The sequence below is a fragment of the Grus americana genome, chromosome 1, assembly GCF_028858705.1.
Source record: "Grus americana isolate bGruAme1 chromosome 1, bGruAme1.mat, whole genome shotgun sequence".
NCBI lineage: Eukaryota > Metazoa > Chordata > Aves > Gruiformes > Gruidae > Grus > Grus americana.
This window is the reverse complement of record NC_072852.1, coordinates 104,625,178-104,647,520: the sequence shown is the minus strand read 5'-3', so window position 1 is coordinate 104,647,520 and position 22,343 is coordinate 104,625,178. Positions and strand designations below refer to the sequence as shown.

The 22,343-nt window shown below is 36.5% G+C and overlaps 1 protein-coding gene across 5 annotated transcripts in view; it reads left to right on the top strand.

Annotated features, from left to right (window-relative positions):
• Positions 1-22,343, top strand: part of CADM2 (cell adhesion molecule 2) — a 687,808-nt gene that overhangs the window by 64,103 nt on the left and 601,362 nt on the right. The gene's annotated exons all lie outside the window — the stretch shown is intronic.

Genomic DNA, 22,343 nt, shown 5'->3' with positions numbered 1-22,343 from the left:
CTAAATCTACTTAGCAAAAATTCTAGGATACTTTACCTATAAGAAACCCTATGCAACACTTTCTTATAATTGTGCAACAAAAGTAATGGCATGTGTAAGGCTTAACGCCAAACTTGGAGTAATGAACTCATTTGTCTTAGTTTGAAAAAGGCAAAGAAGAGGTAACGCTCTTCATTTTTTTCCACTTTAAAGAAAGATGTAATCTGTGATTAGATAATACTCAAAAGATCACAGTTGAGCTCCTGGGGGTGAACCCTTCATGAATTAACCGTATTGCTTGATATTAGATATTGAATTAGATCAAGATACTGTAAGTAGAAAGGAAAACTTTGATGAGTTAGAAATTATTAGAAAATACCCACTGAAAAAGCTACTGTAATATTATACCTACAGAAAATAGCTGGAACAATTGTCAAGATTGTTTTGCTATGAAAGAAACTAGCTTAATTAGAGACTGTTTCAGCAGTCTGAACAAGGAAAACCCACTAGAAGGTATAGCAATTGAGGCAAGTAACAAGGTAAAAATGTGGGAAGAGTGCAGTAAGGTTTTCAGAGTGAAGTGAATCATTGCAGTCTATTTCTGGGTTCTGTTTTAAAATTTTAAGGTATGATATAAAAATATTTTTTTGCTCGTCCACTACAAGAAGTAATATTGGTGTGGATACAGTGAAGCATTAACTACTGAAAGTAGTTTTTATCTTTAAAGAATGTGCAATTCTTAAGTATTGCTTAAGTATCTTAAGTATAGATTCTTTCCTGAATCTGTGTGACCACAATACCAGCTAAAGTGTGATTAATAAATTAGAAATATACGGTAACAGATTTATCTGAAAAATTGTGACTGATCTCTCCCACTTCTTTTTGAGGTGTCCATAAGTTGTTTCTTCTATTATACTGAGTTAATAATGGGAACCTTTAACAGAGAGGATATCTTCTGATTCTTTTTTCCCATATTTTTATGTAACCTGGCAATGCAACCAGAACTGAAGGGCAGAGGTGCAGTTCATACTGCAGTCCTCCTTCAGCAACTCATTCCAGACCTTTGTCAAACCAGCGTAGTCCTTCTCTATCTACCTAGAAAAGAAGAATCCAATAACACTGCTAATGTCTATGTTTGCAGCCAATTTCAATCAATTGGAATGGGGATATGCATATAGCAAAAGTGAATAGTCAACACAGTGGCTGTAGGAAGCTTTGATTTTTCTGTTTATTTTTTAATTTGTCACATTTTCTATATACCAATATGGATCATTCTGAGAATTCTGTTTTTCAACATAACTTCAACAAGTTGAAAAAGAATTTGCTGCTTAAGAATCATTGCTTGACAAGAAAGTATTTAACGTGTTTTCTGTACATAAGTATAATAACAAAGATGTTTCTTAGTGTCCCAAGTACAATGCAACATTCATCAATGCAGTAGGTTTGGTGTTGTTTTTTCTCTTGATTCTGAGCTGAGCTACCTTTATTTGGAAGATGGGAGAGTAGGAATTGTTAAATAAAGCTTTGACTTAAGAGACCTTATTGTCATAGAAATCTTATACCTTCCATTTTTTTCCAGAGAACCTGCACAATATTTCCAAAGTAGCCAGGATGACATAAGTCTTTAGACCTATACTTAAATGTGTAAGGAAAATATGTTTGAACTTTTGCACATTGTCAATTGTCTAAATAACACGACGTAAGGTTCCACTTGGCTGTTTGTGATTAATATCCTTGGTTCTCTCTGTGAAAACTTGGCATACGCCATACATATAGATATAATCAAGTGGAAGAACATGTAGTCATGAAAGTAGGGCTTGTTGGGCTTTCTGTTCAACAAACACCACATTTTGGAGTAGTTCTGTATTAGTTTCAAAAAGAATGTCTCTAAAAGAGAAAACAAGCAAACCAACAAACCCCCATTTTCTTATAGTTCAAATAGAATTATGTTTTGTCTTTTGGATATGTCAGACAAAACTTGTTGACCTGAAAATTCCTTCTTTCTCAGACTGGGATAAGTTATTGTGTTTGTCAACAAGCACTTCAGGAAAGCAGGCATTTGGTGAACGAAAACGCTAGTGCTTAATGATTTGTAAACACTGGCTAACTAGAAAAGTTGAAAGCTGTTTGTTGATTTCTAGCTAGCGTAGGGGAGTTTGGGTTTGAAGTGGCAATTCAGCCAACATTTTGCTTGAGGCAGAAGCTGATGCTGATGTACAGCTTAAACTTTTGATCCTGCTTTGGATTCCTAACAACCAAACTATAGAAGACTTTGTGGGCCAGGTTCATAGGAACACGTTACTGGACTGAATCAGGCTAGAGGACCATACAACATTTTCCTGTCTCCAGCAGTAAACAGAGTAGCAGAAGTACTTGTGACACTACCCCTAATATCTGTGTATCTTATTTTGTGAAGTTCTCGAGTTAGGCAGAGGGTTTTACATAATTGGTTACCCTCATTGGATTGTTATTCCATGAACTTGCCCAGTCTCCAGTGTAATTTTTAGATTTCACTTATCTTTTGGCAAGGAGTATAGCAGACTTATCACCTATTGTAAGCAAACCATTTCCTTTTGTTTCAAACCTGTCTTCTACTAACTCATTTTGATAACTACTAGCTCACATATTAGAGTATATGGTGATACTTAGCTGCTCTCTCAGTACCGCTGATGACTATGTAACTTTGTAGTCATGACTTTTAAATGCCTGAGTAAGCTGATGCACAATTTTGTCATTACTGTTGCTCTTTGAATTTTTCCTTTTCTTTTTTTGTCTTCCCCCGCGGGTGTCCTTTTAGATGAAGTGACCAGAACCTAGCACAGTATTCCAGATGCAGACAAACTAAATTTCTACTGTGGTGTAATGATGACCTGTGTTTTGTTCTGTTGTTTTCCTAATAATTACTAGCATTCCGCTAACTTTGGGCAGAAAAACCCCAGGGTGTTGGCTTGATTTTTTTTTTTTAAATATTATTATCTAGCATTGTACCAGAGCCTCACTCCTGAACGGTGACAGTCAATCTCCATAAATGTGAAAATGAAGTTAGGATTTTTGACATGTGTATCACATGACTTGTACTGAATTTCATACAGTATTTTATTGCAAGTCATAAAGTCGTGTTAAGATAATCTGCAGCTCTTGACAGTTACCTGTTGTAATTCCTATTCAAAATACCTTAATATCATCAGTAAAAGCATGTTAATTTATTGTTTGTCCCCCTTTCCTAGATCATTTGTGTGTATTTAGGTTTACTGCTATCTATAAATTTGTCCAGCTTTTGACTGAACTAAAAAATAAACTGGGATTAGAATTGTCATATTAGTAATTTACAAACTGTATACAGGGTGAGTCTCTGACCCTTGTATCAGATTAAACATACCTGCTTTTGTTTTTGAAAATCCCTGAGGGATCCGTTTCCTGTGATGTCCCGTTCAATGTCAAAGTTTCTCTTGCTCCTTTAAACTAAGCCAGTTTTCCACTGCCTGTTTGTTAGCACTTCTAAACTTTCTCCCTCGCTGCTCCTCAGGTATGTGAGCAGCTCTCCATTAATACAAGCAAGCTCCTTCACAGTACTACTATCGACTGCAGATAAGTGCTATCCTTTGCCAGTGACTCCTGGAAAAACAATCTTGACTTGTTTCAAGTCATTACATCTTCATTCAGCTTCCGTGAAATTATGCTGAAACCTCTGCCTGACATGCTGTTCCTTTCTCTGTGTTCGTTCCTTGTTAATTTAGGAGACATCATAGTAGGAGTCTGGTCTGTGTTTTATGAACTTGGCTAACACAGGTAAATGATGTGTCTTATACGGAAGGGGCAGCTGCTGCTAAATGTAGCGAAGTCCTCTTATCATGTGCATCGATAAGAATGCTTACTGTTGTCTGGGGACTGAGATTCTAATTTTATCTCTATTGTGCCATTAGGTTTTCAGGTAAAGTTTAAAAAAAAATAAGAATTTCACTCTATTATTTTGATTGCCTAAGATGTTGTGATATGAATTATGAAAGGTAAACATGGGAGGAGATTGTGTTTTATTTTCCTGTACCCTCTTGGTTTTGGGTCTTTTTACTTGATCTGAATGTTTATACAGTACAAGGATTCCTGAAAGATGTCACGTTCATTTGCTGTAAAGAAATCCAGCTGTATTTGAGCTGTATGTTCAACAGAGGAAGCAATGGGACTGCAGTGGGGTTGTGTAACATGTACCTTAGTATTTGAAGTCAAGTTAGGTGATAAGTAGGGTAGCTTAGCACAATGAGTTGGCTGGATATGGGTGAAGAATGGGCCTGTTATTCCCAGCTGAAGTGGGAAGTAGGGAACATAATACAGAAGGGAGCAAACCTCTCAGAATTGAACCAAGAAGATTAATTGGGAGTGATAAGCTTTATTAGCAGAGGCAGGTGCAAAAGAGGTCTTGAACTGCTTGAAGAGTCTGGAAGGGAATCCAGAATTCTTGAGTCTCAGACTTCATTAGATGTTGGCAAGTAGCCATGAAATCCACTAACAGAAAATGCGTGCTCCATTTTTCTCTCTCTCTTGCTGGTTCACACAGCTGTTGTAGGTTATAATCTTGCATCAGTTAGGAATGCCAGAATCTGTGCTGCTACTTCAATTATAATTTGCCCCCCATTCTCCCTATGAGTATGTATTATAATTGTCTTTAATTACATGTTCACACACTGCCTTTCACTGGATTCTTACTCAATTTAATGCACAGGATGGATGGTATTTGGAGAATGAGTGAGTCGTACAGTTAATGAAGCTGTTGTCTCTAGGGTTTCTGCTGTAACTTGGTGCAGAAATTGAAAGTCATGTAGTGAATGAAACAGATAAATGAAGGAGAAGAAAAATGATGGTCTTCCAGTGTAAGTCATTCAAGAGTACTGAAGGTTACTGTTCTCATGACTTCTAACTTTGAAGTTGTTTAAACAAGCTTTTCATATATGTCCCCAAAGCCTTGTTCATAAAAAATTACTTTAATATCTAATGACTTGCATGGTAGGTGTCTTGGACTAGATTGTCAGACAGGAGCACAATAAGGAGGAAGGATGACTTAAGTTGACTTGCTGGAAATCTAAAGAAAGGAAAATTCTTAGAACTCATAGCTACAGATGGTGCTATGTTGTGCCAGGGATCACAGTCTTAAACTTTGTGACACTGAAGAATCAATATCCTATTTCAAAGACGAAGAAGGCTTAAGATATTTCAAAACCAGAATTGTATTGCTACTTTTCTCCCATCAATTTGAAGGAAATCCAACTTCTCACCATTTTCCAGGAGAGTACTGTACCCCATGTTGTTCTAGGCTGGTCTGTCTCGCTCTACTTGAGCTCGTTTTCCTTGTAAATCCAGTGGAAGGAAATGGAAAACAAATTTCAGACTTTTATCACCATCTGATTAAGACCCTGTTCACTTGTAATTTATTTAATAATACAGAATTTTTCATGGTCGTGTAGTATTTGATGTGAAATAAGCGTGTCTGCCAGAGGAGGGCATGAAAGCAAGATGGGTGATAGAATAACTAGTCTTGTCAGTGTTAGCAGGCTTAGCTGTGTACTGCTCACCATTTGCATGATATAAGCAGTTGTATTTATGCACTGAAAGTAGATGCCTTAAAATCCCTTTGGCATTTTGTAGTAGTTGTGCTTTTCTGGCAAAATGTCGCGATTAGAAACCCAGAAGGGTAGCTAGCATGATTTTTTCACTCTATTTCTGGAGCTAACCCACTGAAAATTTGGTGCCCAGGTTCCTTAGATGGACCCAAACCCACTGGGGCTTTCCAGCTATAGGACAGAGGTTGTCCTGGCATAAAGTAATGTCTATGCTAAATGAGGGTGAAATCCCCTTTGTCATATTCCATACCTAATATTGGCTGAATTGAATCTAGCTGTGACTTGGCTGATAGCCTAGTGTGAGAAGAAATGAGAAGAGTGGACAGTAAACCTCACATTTCATGAAGTAGCATTGTATTTAAACCAGGTGGTGTGATTTTTATTTTTTTTTAAATTAGCATGTGGAAAAGTGTCATGTCACTAACCAGGTGGTTGTATCTCTCTGAACTTACCTTCACAAAAGCATTTTGTCTAGCAACTTTTCTTAATCACCAAACATGGCTAGAAATGCTAGCACATTTGCACCCAAACACAACCACCACCATGTTGAGTATTCATAGTTAAAAAAACCAAAAAAAATCCAAAAAGAGGTTTGCTATGAACATAGAAAATAATGAGTTCTCTGGAATGTATGTGTGGGGGGGATAGTTTGTGGTTGTGAGGTTATAAAAAACTTGATGGGTCACTGAAAACATATCCTTTAATATTAACTGTGATGTTTTATTTTCCCCATCTTTAAAGAAAGATATAATGTATAACTTTACCTAATGGAATTTTTAAATAAAAACAAATTAGTGTTTCTAGAGTGCTGAAATACCACATTGATGAAGAATGTGGAAAAAACACGTAAGTGTTCAATTCAGAGAAAGATACCACTGTTTTTCAGTAAATAATGCATAAGAACATGTACGTAAGGATGAGGAGAATTCAAAAGTACTAGTGCATCTTTTTTTATGGTGTGAACTTTAAAGATTTTTCCAATATGACAATGTTCTGTTTTTCATGTCATATGTAACAAATGTAAGTGTAAGCCTTTTTAAAAGCGTTTTCTGTAAATTTGAGCTTAAAAAGTAAAATTTTGACTGACCAAATTAGGCTTGGTTATGCCGTTATTGTAAAAGGAACACTAGCAGAATGTTGTACGTTATTTTTATGTTACTGTATTCTTTTTTTTTTTGACATAATTGAGCAAAAGTAACTAAAATTTGTTTTTTGCTTGTGAGAGAAAAAACCTGGGGATTTCTTGCTTGCAAATTTTCACTTAAATTATTTTCTTTATATAAAATTCTCAACTGTTTTTAACAGAGCTGGAACATGATCTCTTTCTCAGAATCATCAGCCCCGTGTTCTTTGATCATTGTCTTCCATTCTTTACTCCTTACTGCACTCATGTTTTTCTAGAAATTCAGCTTCTGAAAAATCTCGATTTTCCTGAAAGATTTTATTACCAGGTAGACAATAGCAGATTAATAAAATTACATTCCTTTTTATTTCTTTTGTGAAAATGTTTGCACTAACTCCAATTGCTCAATTATTAAGGGTTTTAGAATTCTTGAGGATGACCTTTAGCTGAGTTGTTAACCAGTTCCTATTCAGTCTTCTTCCAATTAGCTATAGAGCACTTATAACCTGATATTTCAGAGTGGGAAAATCAAAGGTAACCTTTCACATTTTTTTAAGATTACTTTTTTATTGTTAATGATTTCTGTCTTTTTCAAGTTGCCCTCTGAATCGCTTGCATTATTTCAAAGTGCTAATACCACTGTGTACTGATGGATGAATTTCAACAGAGTTAGTGTTAACCTGATCTTCATTAAAAGTTTTGGGAAAAATGGAGTAAAGGGAGAGACTGTGGTGTTTTACCAAATGGAGTGGATTCTAGGGAAGGAGCTGTAGTTGTGCCTAGGATTTCCCTATTTCCTGCCCCCCCCCCCCAACCAGTAATATGTTTCGACATGCTCTGTCGAATGTGTGCACAGCATATATGGTTGCCCTCAGACTTTCTTTGCCTGAACAATTTGTCTGTGTCTAAGAATGACTTCTTGAGAATTTCTTGTATTTTAGCTTTTTTAGCAGAGTTAGTCCAGCTAAGTTCAGGTAACTAGAAACTCTGGACAAAATATCGACATCATGTACATGCAGATCACCTGTGGTGCCTGCTGTGGTGCCTGTGAAGTTGGCGGCACAGGGCATCAGCAGTCCTGTGCTTGCACAAGCGCTTCCATCTGGAGTTTTCAAACATCTGCATGCTCATTAATGCAACAGTCTCTGATGCACTTCCTGGGGACGTAAAGGGATGTATGTCACTTTCCTCAGTGACACATGTATTGTAGGCTCTGATTTTTACTTTAATTTTTCTGCAGAGCTCTCCCAGAGAAAATGCTGTGCATCTTATAGCTGTCGAAGGACTTCTCATTTAAAGGTGTACTGATTTTATGAACCCTAGCTCTTTATGGGAAGAAAGCAAGTTTATTATTCATTCTTTATGTTAAAATCATGTGATGTCTTCCTTTGACCTGTCATGTCTTTTCCAGGCTGAAGGGGCATAGTCTATTTAGTTATTTCTTCTGCAGAAATAATTTGGTAGCTTGTTTTTGTCATTTTGAGTGCTCAGCTGCTGGGAGAACAAATGCTCGCTGAAGGTGCATCTTTGGCAGGTTCAGCTTTAGAGTATGAGTGGCAGAAAATTAAAGTCTTACTGAGATCTTTTGGCTCCAGCTGAAATCAACCATTATAAAAATGTATTTGCCATTCCTTTTCCTTCTAGACATCCCATTCAAGATGACTACTGTGGATTCTCATCTAAACCTTATCCACTGTGAACCAAATCGTAATGTGCAATGATAAGACTGGATCTTTAGGTTTTGACTTGATCACAATAACAGACTGTAACTATTAATGGAAATATGACTGTAATTTTTGACCTGAAACTTAGTTTTAAACTTTTTTGCTGTACCACCTGTGGAAGACTGAGCTTGCCACTCAGTACATTTGCCTGCCTTTGCCAAAGGTTTCTGAGAACAGGATACATTGTTGAGAGCACTACACAGGAGAAAACATCTAATAACCAGTCAAGTCCAGAACTATCGGTATTTCACCTAAGTAAAAGGCTACTCTACTTAAATGCAGGATAGCAGTTTGATTTGTGTTATCTTAGGAGCAATTAGAGTACAAAAATTGGAACTGAAGTGCTTTGTGATTCTGAAAGAAAGATAAACATTGAGACTACACTACTTTTCCTTTTTGAATAGCAAGTAAACAGAAGGGAGGTCAAGGCAGCAAAGATGTTATCGCATTTTGCACTTTGAAAGATCAGTGTAGTGTAGTCACTGGGGTTTTTTTAAAGAGGTAAGATTAAATTTAAGGAAAAGATTTCTAAAACATTTAATCTCTGCACCACAGTCGTTGTCATATTGCTTTCAATTTCATAGTTTTGCATTAGGACCAACAAACAATAAAAAAAAAATCAATTCCAATTTCAAGGTTTGGAAGACTTGTGAACTGTTAGAAACTTGGATAAATGTTGCAGCCTAACAAGACAGAAATAACTTAAAAGTTTCCATGCAAACTTCAACTTTCTCAATTTCCTGTACCGTAGTAGTATTTTAGTGTCTAAAAGTAAGTACTTGAGAGGAAGGTTAAATGTTCAGCAGAGTCTCATATCCATGCAGCATGTGGAGAACTCTGAGGTGTATCTTCTCAGCCACCTTTTCCTTTTAAACGTCAGTGTAAAGATTGATTTTTGGGAAGACATGTATAAGACAAAATCTATAAAACGTTATAACTAAACTTTGAGGTAGACTGATAATTTTCAATCTGTTTTTAAAAATCAAACTAACATTTCTGCTATTAAAATTCTTTGTTTTGTTAGATTTTTGTCATGACCTTTATATTCTAAAATCATTTTAATGTTCAAAATTATTTTAGTGAATCTGCAATTGAGCAAGTCAAACTTCTCTTGTCCTGCAAACCAATTATAGTAAATTACAGTCATTCAGAACCTAAAGACTGTAATAACGCTGACAGAATTATGAGCAAACTAATGAGTCATTTATTATCAGATAACGTTGCTTTCATTGAAGATGGATATATACTCAGCTATTTTTCTTTTCTAACTCAAGAATGGCTGTTAAACCAAAAAACTTTGAAAGATAGCCTGCCATATTATTCTAATACAGTTCTACCTCATACCATGTTAACAAAGATCTATGAGATTGGAATAATATTTTACCAGTAACAGAGCTGACCAAGTTAATTTTTATCTCAATGGAGCACTTGTTAACATTTTATAGTTTTCTGTCAGACCAGTATAGTCTGGATAATATTACCTGGGGGAAAAAATCATCCAATATTGCTGATGCCGAAAAGAGTATCTGTATCAAAGAAGATTCTCACCATTTTAAGTTGTGTCTTCCTTACCAGAGGGTAGAACATGTTTTTGTTTAGTCATTTCTTTGTAGAGTGTATGTGTGGAGATAGTAAAATGTCAACAATAAAGCAGGCATCATGGAGGTATTAGATGCATGGTTATTCTCCTAAAATTTGACAAACAAAACTATCATTGTGTATGCAGATAAATTTGATAATACATATATTCAAAACAGATATGAATGATTCATTGCTTTTTATACAGCAACAGTAGTAATCACATGCAAATCTGAATAAGAGTTATCTGGCATTGATATGGTTACTGTATAAAACTATAAAAGGCAAACTGAATTTGGGTTCTGAATATACAAACACTTTTAACTGTTTATTATTTTTTTGTTTATGAATATTTCTTCCTGCATGCATATTGGTTTGTTACTTGTTCTAAAATTTGAAAGTCTCTCATTTTTAAAGCTGAAGTGCCTTCAGATGCATGTCAGAGAAACCTGATGCTTCTTTGATAAATATTTCTGATCTATGTTGAAATTTAGGTACTAGCTTTGTGTTTAAATTCTGAGCCTAGGAGGGGAAGAACATCAGCTCATCTGTTGTCTGTAGTTGGAGGCACCTTTGAGAATTGTTTTAATAGGGTAATTGAGTGATGTGATCAACCAGCCTAATTTATAAAATCACAGGGAGATGGAAGAGGCCTTTTAGTAAAGGATAGTTAACAGAAGGGTTCAAAAAGATCAACCATCATGATTAATATCAGTAAGACTAAGCAGTATCTAAGCCTCAAACTGCCAGGGAAGTAGGTTGCTAAAGGCTGTTAGTTCTGATGAACTTAATCCAAAGGGACTTAAGGCAGGATGATAGAATTTGGAGTTAGTTGTAATATTTTAATTCAATTTATGAGATATCAGGAAACTAAATAGGGGTGGAGGAAGACGTATGAATGTGTAAGTCATCAAAATACTTTTTATTCTTCAAAATTACTGGATGAAATAAAATACTTGTGCCAAAAGATAATCAGGTGTGGAGTAATATCTAAACAGTGCTTGAAACGAAGGTATTTCACAATCATCTCACTTCTCTCTGAGAGTTAAGTGTAGAGGAAATGCAGAGCATGGCTAGTATTAATTCTGGTATTGATACCTAGAGCTCACTACTTCTCAGGATACTTTTAGGGAATCTTTGCTTTCGTAGACAGTATGTGTGGGAACCAAACATCAAAATTACTGACTAAAGCTCACTGAGACACTGTCACTTTGCATAGATGAGGGGAAGATAAACACTTTTTTGGAGAAATAAACTTCAAGAGACTGAAGGCCAATGGCAGAATGGGTCTACATATCAACTCTTTGGTCCTGTCTTCTCTGATCTCAGTTATCTTTGTAAGGCAGAGTAATTCTCTGGTATAGGTGTATTTGCAGTTCAGTTTTGCTCAGAGTTCTGTTTCTCCTTTGATTGTTGGCTATTATGTTGTTTTGTGTATGTGCGATGGGTTGGCCCTGTCTGGAGAGCCAGGTGCCCACCAGAGCTGCTCTGTCACTCCCCTCCTTCACTAGACAGGGGAGAAAAGGTACAATGAAATGTTTGTGGGTCGAGATAAGGACAGGGAGAGATCACTCACCAATTATTGTCACAGGCAAAACAGACTGAACTGAGAGAGGAAATTCATCTAATTTATTACTAGGCAAAACAGAGTAGAGGAATGAGAAATAAAATCAACTCTTAAAACACCTCCCCCCACCCCTCCCATCTTCCCGGGCTCAACTTCACTCCTGGCTTCAACCTTCCCCCCCTCAGCAGCACAGGGGGACGGGGAGTGGGGGTTACGGTCAGTTCATCACACGTTGTGTCTGCTGCTGCTTCGTCCTCAGGGGGAGGACTCCTCTCATCGTTCCCCTGCTCCAGCATGGAGTCCCTCTCACGGGGTGCAGACCTTCAGGAGCAAACTGCTCCAGTGTGGGATCCCCCACAGGGTCACAAGTCCTGCCAGCAAATCTGCTCTGGCGTGGGCTCCTGTCTCCACAGGTCCGCAGGTCCTGCCAGGAACTTGCTCCAGCGTGGGCTTCCCACGGGGCCACAGCCTCCTTCAGGTGCCTCCACCTGCTCCAGCGTGGGGTCCCCCACGGGCTGCAGGTGGAATCTCTACACCCCCTCATCCTTCCTCCATGGGCTGCAGGGGGACAGCCTGCTTCACCATGGCCTTCACCACAGGCTGCAGGGGGATCTCTGCTCTGGCGCCTGGAGCACCTCCTCCCCCTCCTTCTGCACTGACCTTGGTGTCTGCAGAGTTTCTTACATCTTCCCACTCCTCTCTCTGGCAGGAGCGAAAGCTCCCTCTAACTTGTTTTTTTTTTTTCCCTTCTTAAATATGTTATCACAGAGGTGCTGATTGGCTTGGCCTTGGCCAGCGGCGGGCCCGTCTTAGAGCCGGCTGGCATTGGCTCTGTCAGACACAGGGGGAGCTTCTAGCAGCTTCTCACAGAAGCCACCCCTGTAGCACCCCCCCTTATCAAAACCTTGGCACATAAACCCAATACAGGATGTATCTTTTTTCTTTTTCTGGTATACTGTGACTTGTTTAAAGTTTGTCTGAGTCAAGTATTGTTAACCAGTTTCTTTACTTGCTGTTTGTAGTGATTGGAGGTTTCTTGCTAGTTAGATGCTCTCTTTGTCTTTAAGATCCACACTTTTAAATAAGAATCCTCTGATTCTTTCAAATGAGAATGGGTCATTTTTCAGTCACTTCTAGCAGCAGGAACCCATCCTTTCTTACTCTATAATAGTCTGTCTTAATTTCATATACAAATTAATGAAGTCAAACACTGAGATTCCACTAAATCCTTAAAGAGGATCTGTCTAGTTGCAGATAGCATTTAACCTAGACTTCCCTTTCCCCTTTTCATCTGCATCATAATCTCTAGAACTACCACAGCTCTCAAGGAGATTCTCAGCTGCCCTTTCCCAACACACCTCAGCTGGACTTTGTATTGGGGTAAATGTGATTTCCAGGTCTGTAGTGCATCTCATACTTACCCTGCCTGCTTTGTTGTTTCCAGCTGGCTTTAGTCCACCTTGCTTAATGTTGCCAAATCATTTCTCATCCTTTTGAGATAAATGGATATTTTGGCTCATGCTATCTGTTACTAGAATTCATCAACTCATATTTTATTTTTCTCCTCACTTTCATTTTCCTCCCAGAACTCTTCTGAGAATGTGTGGATTTTTTTAATTTTATTTTTTGTCACAAACTTAAATAGCACCTTAAATTGACCTTAAATTCTTGGGCACCAGTTAAAATGAACTGAAAAGGCATGAATTCAGCGGAAGAGAAATTCTCCGGTCTTGAGCAGTAGCACTTTTGTACTATAATATGTGTAAATATGAATATACATTTTGAAGTGCTTTCATCTGTGGCAATTTTTTTCTCTCATTTACTTTTCTGTGACAAGCAAAACAACCTATAGCAGAGTGTCACATTGATACAAAGCCTGTATATCAGTCTGCATTTTTTATCATGTTGATGATTTTATTAGCACCATTAGCTGTTGATGATGTTTGTGGAGAAAACAAATCAGGAAAATTAGAAATAAGACGTTAGCTGCTACTAATAAACTAATAATTAAGTGTCTTTCATTAAGGCATCATAAAAACAATGTATTACAGATCACTTTTTAAAATAAAATCTTCCTTATGAAGGAGAAGAAAATCAAATGGACCTAGTAGTTTCAAATTTGGAAAACTCAATCTCTAAATAAATATTAAAAACCCAGAATTATCTATGGTTAAATTCTTTCCTGCTGATGAATGGATGTTTGCAGTGGCTTGCTGATTAAATTTTACACTTGAAATTATTTTGACTGTGACATTTAGGTAACCCTTCCTGAACTGTTTTTGTTACAATGATAAAGCACTACTTTAGTCATGATTTAGTCATTTCAGTAATTATGGAGACTATGAAAGAGCAGAAACTTAAGACCAAGTGTGCTTTTTTCATTTTCTCCTTTAAACCCAATAAAAAACATTGGTCTTTCTGTAATGATCCTCTTCATTTACCCTGTTTTCCGTTATTTTGTTGTTGTTTATTTGTGGGAAGGATGTTTGTTTTTAAGACGCTATCTCTTGTAGGTTTCTTTGTGTAGCTGTGTGCCCTATGTGTGCTTTGTTTTCCTTTAAAACTTTGTGATTTAAATGGAATTCAAAAATACACACATGTGACAGTGTTCTTCCTTTTAGTTCCCCTAGTCCTACAATTTTCTTCTCTAACTGTAACCTCAAGAGTATCATTGTTTCCAGCCATAACCTTTTCTTGTAGACTCAGTTTGAAATGATGTTATTAATTAGTTAGCTGATCATAGAGACAGTAGAATTTTTCTTATTCTTTGTTTTGATACTCATTTTATCTTAGAATCATTGAATGGTTTGGGTTGTAAGGGACTTTTTAGAGGTCATCTAGTCCAAATCCCCCCCTGCACTGAGCAAGGATGTCTTCAACTAGATCAGGTTGCTTTTCGTTTTGTTGATGCTGCTGCTGATTCAACATTTCATCATCCTTTATATAAAACAGAAGACAAAATGATAGACCTTCACTAGTTTGATGGTTTCCCAGTCCTGTAGTTGGCTTCCAAGCATAAAGACCTTGTGAATATTATGGAGCATGCTTTTGCCACTACTGCTTCTCCAGGATTTAGATTGTTGTATTCTTCTAAAGCTGATGTAGTTGATTTAGCCAGCTGCTGATTGACTGATTACTCTTCTAATTCTCCATAGTCCTGGAAGAATCTAACTGTAGTAGACAAACACCAGTAACTCTGCCCTGAATGCAGAGTATAAGATTCTTGAGTACAACTGCACGTAATCCTTGGCTGTGGAATAGCATCTTCATTTTAAGTAACTGGGGATGAATGAAAATGTTCTTGAACTTGTTGGTTATGTAGATTAAAGCTGCTTTTGAGCAAGTGTCCTCACTGTATGGAATCTGCGTCCACATGTTGACTTGACCAAGGTATAACAGTATAGAAGTAGTAATCTAAAGGGAAACCATGTATGTTTTGTTTTCATAACACAGGGTATTAGGTATTTGTATTTCAGATTAGACTGAGAGCTTTCTTCTGCTGTGGTTCAGATAGTCTCTTGAAGATTTTTCTATATGGAAATCACATTATCTTCCTGTACCTAATTTATGCTACTTAAGGCTTGCTGTTTGTTGGTTTGTTTTTTTTTTAATATAGAAAAAGCCCAACCTTTGGTCAATCTATAAATGGAGTTTTAATGACTTGTTTCTTTCAAACCAGTCATAATATTTCATGGATTGCTGCAAACCCTGTCAACCATTTGACTAGATTTAGCTTTGGTAAACATTGTCTTGTCCACCTCTCATAGTAACAGCTTCCCTATATACTAAAAATACCTGTAAGCTATGTTATTATAGAACCCTGTAATCGTATGCCTGTAAAGCAATGCAAAATGAAGTATGAGTTGTCTTCTAGAATAGTTTGATGCCTTTGTGACTTGAGAAAATATGCATACAACCCTGTCTATCTTAGTCATCTTCATTTCAAAGTGGTGTATGAGCTTTATGCCTCTTACTTCCCATCCATAAGGTTGTTTATGCTAGCAGTAAGCTTTCCATATGCGTGTACTGAGTCATATGCAGTTTGAAATGGGTATATTTACATAAAAAAACAGTGGCAAAGCATAGCGCTCCTTATTTGAAACTTCTAGCAATATTACAAAAATTGCTTTGAAACTTGAGCAATAAGCTTGAAGAAAAATGGAGTCAATTAATATTGTATCAGGAGTCATGAAATGTGGGAGATTTCTGACATTTGTTTGGGTATTTTTTTTTTTTAAATGCTTGGGTAGGCATCTGAGTCACTGCAAACATGAAAGTGTGACTTGTGTGAGATTTCCTCTTTCCTCTACTAACATCTATCCAATGTAATGTTTCTTGCATACTTTCCTGCAGTTATATTTGAATTATTGTCAAATCCTTGCAATCTTGTGGTACTCTGATGGAACGTTTAATGTCTTTCCCTCTTAAAATTCTTTGAGTACTTCCATAAATTACTGAAAATGTCTGGTGGGGGTAACTTCCTATTTAGAACTTTGTACATAGACTATTAACATCCTTTTGAATCTGATGTGTGCTTTTTTCCAACCTTAATATCAATATTTGAAAAAATGATCCCATATCTAATGTTCAGATGATTCATAATTTAGTTTATAATAAAGAAACCAGGGTTTTTAATTATTTTTTTCTGGTTCCATTCTTGAAAGTTCATTTAATTCACTGGATAAAATACTTTAATGCAGGATTTCTGGTTATTGGCATTTATTGTTTATGATATTTGGGAATTAATTTTAGTTTTCCTGTACAAAAGAAATAAATACTAAGCTCAATTGCAAAATGAGTCTTCTTGAGTATCATTGGCAAATCGCTTATGTTCAAAGACACTAAAGCGCCTGCAAAAATTATGAAGTCCTCAAATGTCGTAGCAATGTAAGCTATAAGAGAGGGGAAACTTAGGGTGTTTTACATCCTTCTTCTGTGGGAAGGCAGGAGGAATCTAATGCTAAAGACAAGCTTTTAAAATGATGAGTAGATAAAATGAGAACAATTCTGCTACCATAGGGACAATGAACTGGACTGAAAATCTAACAACATATTAAAGAGGTGATGTCAGGTGTGAAGAAAAAGTTAGGCTTGTAAAGGAAAGCAAGGGCCCTTGCCAACTTGGAATCTTAGATTTTGCTGATAGGATTGTGCAAACTTATCTAATGAAAAGGTTGATGAAGACACCGTGTAGTTGAAAGACAGTTGAAGAATATTAAGAAATAACAAATAGTAGTATAAGAATTAATTGGCTGGGAAGAAGTAAAATTATTACAAAGTGTTTAGAGGGGCTCTGAAAGGAGAGGAAAAAATAGGTAAAGAAAGTCCAGCTCTAACAAGCCTTTGAGGGCATTTTAAGCAGAGCCAAGGATTTCTGTGGATGTTACAATTGCAGATATTGAAGGGGACAAGAGAAACAGAATAACAGGTTAAAGAATAGGTTTTAAAGTAATATCATGATTTTTTTAATTGATTGGAAATCTATGAGGAAAGTGAAATGTAAGAAAATATTTGAAGGTAGGTCAAGCACCACCAAAGATGAATTGGTTTCTACCAAGAAAAGCATGTGTCTATTGTAGAGAAGTTGAAATGTTTGAGTTTTTCAGTGGGTAAAGTGAGCCACAATAGGTTAAGGAAAAATATTGACCAATTTTGAAGTAGAAATCAATAATTCTCAATGGTGTCTTTTTGTGTTAGATAAAGCTTGCTGAGCTCTAATTTCTTTTTGGTATATCTATAGGTAAGTGACAGCAACCATGTGGTAGTGACTGTTCCGGAGATGACAACCACAGGGTGGCATTTAAAAAGTAGCAGTCTCTTATTTTGAGTGCTAGTATCCTTAAGCTGTCAAACTATGTTGGTGAAGCAAAGCTGAAAAAATTTGGAAAAAAAAATTAGTCAATGTAATGGGATGTTGAAAGACTTTAGCTCTGGCTCTAAACCCAAATACGATTACATACTATATTGTTTATACATTAATTCCTGGAAAGTGGATACTTCAAATATAAAATTGAACTTTTCTGTCTTAAGACTATCATATGCTCCCTACTTAGCAGGGAATCAAATGCATCCTTTGATTTTGTAAGGTTTGTTTTTGTAGGGTTACTTAGCCTTGCCCTTCGTAGATTGTTCTCTTTATCCACCAATAGGTGTAAAAGGGCTTACTTTTTCCTAAAAAAAAAAAAAAAAAAAAGATAAATAATCCCCCTCTCCCTGCCAAGTTGACACTGTTTTTCTATTTATAAACTAGACATTAATACGTGTTTTTTCAAACAGAACTAAATCGGATAAGAGGATAGAAGTCTCAAAGATAACGGGTGGTCAGTTAGTGTCCCTACTGAAGGAATGGCTTCAGCAGGAGTTCACACCTTGGTACAAATCAATCTCAGTGGACCAGATGCCCTAATTGTACTTCTCATTAGATGCCAGAGAATATATTAAAAGGCAAGCAATTATAAGACTGCCCTAATTGCACTGGCGGGAAAAAGCTTCAGTTGAAGTTCAGACTCAACTACCACAGAATTAACACAGAAACTAAACAGTAATTGCCTAGATGAACTGTGTGTATTTTTTCATATTTTATATGTATTTAGGTATGTTCTCTTATATCTAGTAATAGAAATGTTAGGGTGAACCCTTTGCAAAACTTCAGGTTCCAGTTTCAAATACAGAGCTTAAAGTGGACATGCCAGATGATGTGACATACACATCTTTAACCAACATAAGCTAGCTGTCAAAGGAAAAAGAAGGAATGAGTGAAGTTCATACCGTTGGAAAAAAAGTAACAAAATATAAGCATCTAAAATCTGTTGTAGAATGAATAATCGTCGTTCAAAGTGAGAGTAAATAAAAAAGCCTGTATCATTTAAAAAGCTTGAGTTACAGTTTCACATATATAAAACTACTTTTTTATCACTGTTTCCTAAATAGTATTTTATTCTTTTAAAGTTGGGTTCCTCTGAAGGATAAATGTATGGCAATGTTTGTAGCTGTTACAGTCCAGTTTGCCAAGGTAGAATGAAGTTGGTCTAAAATAATACAAAATAGATTATATTAGAAGTTCTTGGTATTGGTGTCTAAATGTGAGGTTAGGGCACTCTGTGGTATGGTGCCTCACCCTGGAGTGCTCGTGCAGGCCGTGTCCTAATCGTATCTTCTGACAGAACGGAGCTGGCGTCACACTGCTCTGGTCCTTGTCTAGGATGGCAGGAGGAGAGAGGAAACATGCTTCTGCACATCCAGGGTCCTTTTTTGATCTCGGAGCACACAGAGCGGCATGTCCCTTGGCTGTGGAAACACAGCCATTACCAAGAACAATGGTGTGCAGACCTAAAAATGTTAAGATTTCCAGTTATTTCCACGCTTTATGCTTATCTTCAGTTTCACCTGGTTTGAAACAGCCAACAGGAAATTTAACTTAATTTCTTGGCTCCCTGTACTTTTTACATTTAGTATTTATAGCGCTAAGCTCTGCATCCCATCTTTCCATATTACCAAACAGAAACTTATTTGCACTAATCAGACTTAGAGCTCATCATTTTGACCTCAGATTATGAAGTTCAGAGGTCTCCTTGTTGGTAGCACATGAGTATCGGTGTCTGACTCAGTGAAGCAAGGTCAGTGGAAATGGGGCCCAAGTGCAGTGCCTTCTAATAAAGCTAGAATAGTTTCAAATAGAACCTTCTGTGATGCCAAGGAAGTGAAGCTAAATGGAAATGACTTCAAGTTTTTGAGAAGAACAAGAATATAAATGTCCACGTGCTATGAATATTATACACATGCATATGTTATTGTGGTTTAATTCATTTAATTACTAAATTCATCCTGAGTCCTTTACTTCAAGTTTTTGGGGTAACTGGATAAAGGCTCCTACGTATGTGTGTGATTATTTTCCTACTATTATTATTATCTTTAATTTCTATCTTTCTATCTATAGACATAGTTAGCTAGATAAACATTAACTTAACCATTTTCTCTATGGGAGAAGCTAAGCAGTTCTGAGCTTGACGTATGAGTGTGGCTGCCTTACTTGGAAGTCAGTTGGTAAAAGTGGAACAGGCTTCCTAGAGAGGTGGTTGATGCCCTGAGCCTGTCAGTGTTTGAGGCATTTGGACAATGCTCTTAATAACGTGCTTTAACTTTTGGTCAGTCCTGAAGTGGTCAGGCAGTTGGACTAGATGATCCTTGTAGGTCCCTTCCAACTGAAATACTCTATTCTAATTAGCACTGATACTGTCTAACTAATAGCTTGAGAATGATAATGTTATGAGCCATGAATTACTTTTAAAAACAGAAGGGGCTGCAGAAAACATGGTGAAATGCCTCAAAAAGCCTCTGGCTTGATTATTTTTATTTGTTACCTCATCCACAGTATATTTATCAGATTGTAATATGTCATTGTCAGTGACTAAAAATTACAACCATAATGTCCCTAATGAATTGTTTTTTCACTCAGAACTGCTTGCAGAGTGTTAATATAGCTTACGGTCACGTCAAGCTGTCTTTTTGCTGGAATCTAAAAATTCTTAACTGTAGGTTTTCTGGGTAACAAAAAACATATAAAAATTCTTAAAAATGAAACAGCAAATGGTAGACTATCACTGATAGCAGATAACAATTGCAAATCTGGTTTTCTGTGTTTTTAGTTGAAAATAGAAAGTGAACAAGTCCAAGAGTGCTATAGGCAAAACTCATTTTAGGGCAGAAGTCTAGAATGTGATGGTAATTTTGAGTGTACACATTTATTTAGTGTGCACACTAAGTCCCACTACAAACAAGTGAAATGCTCTTCTGGTAATGTCTTCTGTTTGACTAGAAGTGGTTTTACTTTTTAGAGGTGGCTGTTGTTCAGCAGATCCCTTTTGATAGTATGAGCCTAATTACATTTTCTTAGACTTCTTGCAGTCTTGTTTCTTTTTCAGAAATTTCATTTTCCTCTATTATTTGGGGGTAAAGGTAAATAGTGTGACATAGTCAAAGAATGTTTATTTTTAAAATTACCTTGCTATTCTGAAGTTACTGAAAACATTATACAGCCTATCATTACTTGATATTTCTTGTCACATGTTGAAATGACTATTATTCTTTTTATGTGACACAATAAAAATATGAGTTGGGGCATTTTGCAGTCAAAGCCAAAAAGGAAAAAAAAAAAATGTAAGCAATGTTCTGGTAAGGCTTATTTTTGTAGCATTTCTCTGAGATTTGATAAAACTTGTGTGTTTCAGATTCCATGTCATTGTTCGTTCCCTTGTAGGTACCTTTGACTATATAAACATTTCCATATAGCTTGGTTGTGTAGATGAATCTTTCTCTCTATGTAAAATTTTTTAAGTTTATTATATAGTGTTAAGAGCTTCAAACTAATCATGTTTGGTCAGATCTGCTGTGAAGCAGAAACAGTGATGCACCTCAAATGTATACTTCAGTGAGAACTCAAAGCAATTATGCAAGCTATTGAGCTCTAGATTGTGCCAAAATGCTGGTGGTAACATTCCGGTAAGATTATCTTCTGATTGCCACAATGAAAGCAGCTATTATTAACCACAAAATATTTTTAGAGAACAGAAAAATACACATTAAAATACAGCCAAAGTCCCAGCAGAGAGCACAGCTTATGGGTGAATAGGCAAAATAAGAGGTCACATGAAATAGGGATATTTTTACATTTTTTTATAGTGTATGTTGGAGGGGGGTGTGTGTGTGTGTGATACTTCACCCTTCTTCCTGACTTCTGGATCAGGATTTGTTTGTAATGCCTGAAATAACTCTTTGTTACACAATCTGTATACTTCTGGGTTAGTTTTTAAATTGTATTGCTAATATACCAAGATGAAATAGGTTTCTCTTCTCCCTGTCCCCTTTAAGTACTTTTCTGGTGCTCTTGCAGATTTTTGTCCTCATGAGAACTTTAATCTACTTGACTGTTTTGTACTAGCAGTAGTGCCCATATACACCTTAGTGATTTCCTCTCTTCAGATTCATTACTTGAGTGGAATTGATTTGACTGAAAGCTGAGAGCCTTGCCTCTCCTCCTTTGTAATCCCTTTCATGGGGGACCAATGCCTGTAAAACCAATGGCATATTTTGTAAATCCTGTTTTGAAAGCTGTCGATGTGAAGAATTCAGCCTGAATGCTTAATAATTGTGCTGGGCTTAATGTATCTAAATAGAAAGGCCATTATTTTGTTGATCAAATTTTAGTTGCCTCATAACAACTTCATACGAGACCATGTTCTGTAGTGCATATTGAAAAGAGATCTTGTCTTTTCCCTCAAGAACAGTAGCTATGGTACATTGGAATAAAGGGAACACTAATGTTTTAATATTTTTAATAGTTTAAATAACATAGTCATAAATAAAGAATTGGTAGAAAATGAATGTGATGACTATGCTTTTTTTGTATGGTGCACTTTCTTAAGATTAAACAAGTTTAACGTCATTCTGCAAACATGGCAAATACCGCATTCACTGTTTGTTTGGTTTTTTCCTCTCATCTAAATGGGTGGTTCTTTTTAAAAAAAGTCACCTACCTAAACAGGTTTTTATTTCTGTAGAAGGTGGCAAAAGGTTCAAGGACTCGTGACAAAGTACACAAGTGGTGAAAAAGAATCACTGATGTAGTTGGCTACATTAAACAGTTTCACTGAAAGATATTTCTATGAAAAAGCTGATGCCTCCCACTGCGAACATTTGGTTACCTGGATAAATGCCCATTCTTTGCGCTAAAGGCTGCAAAAACTGCAAATATATTTAATTAT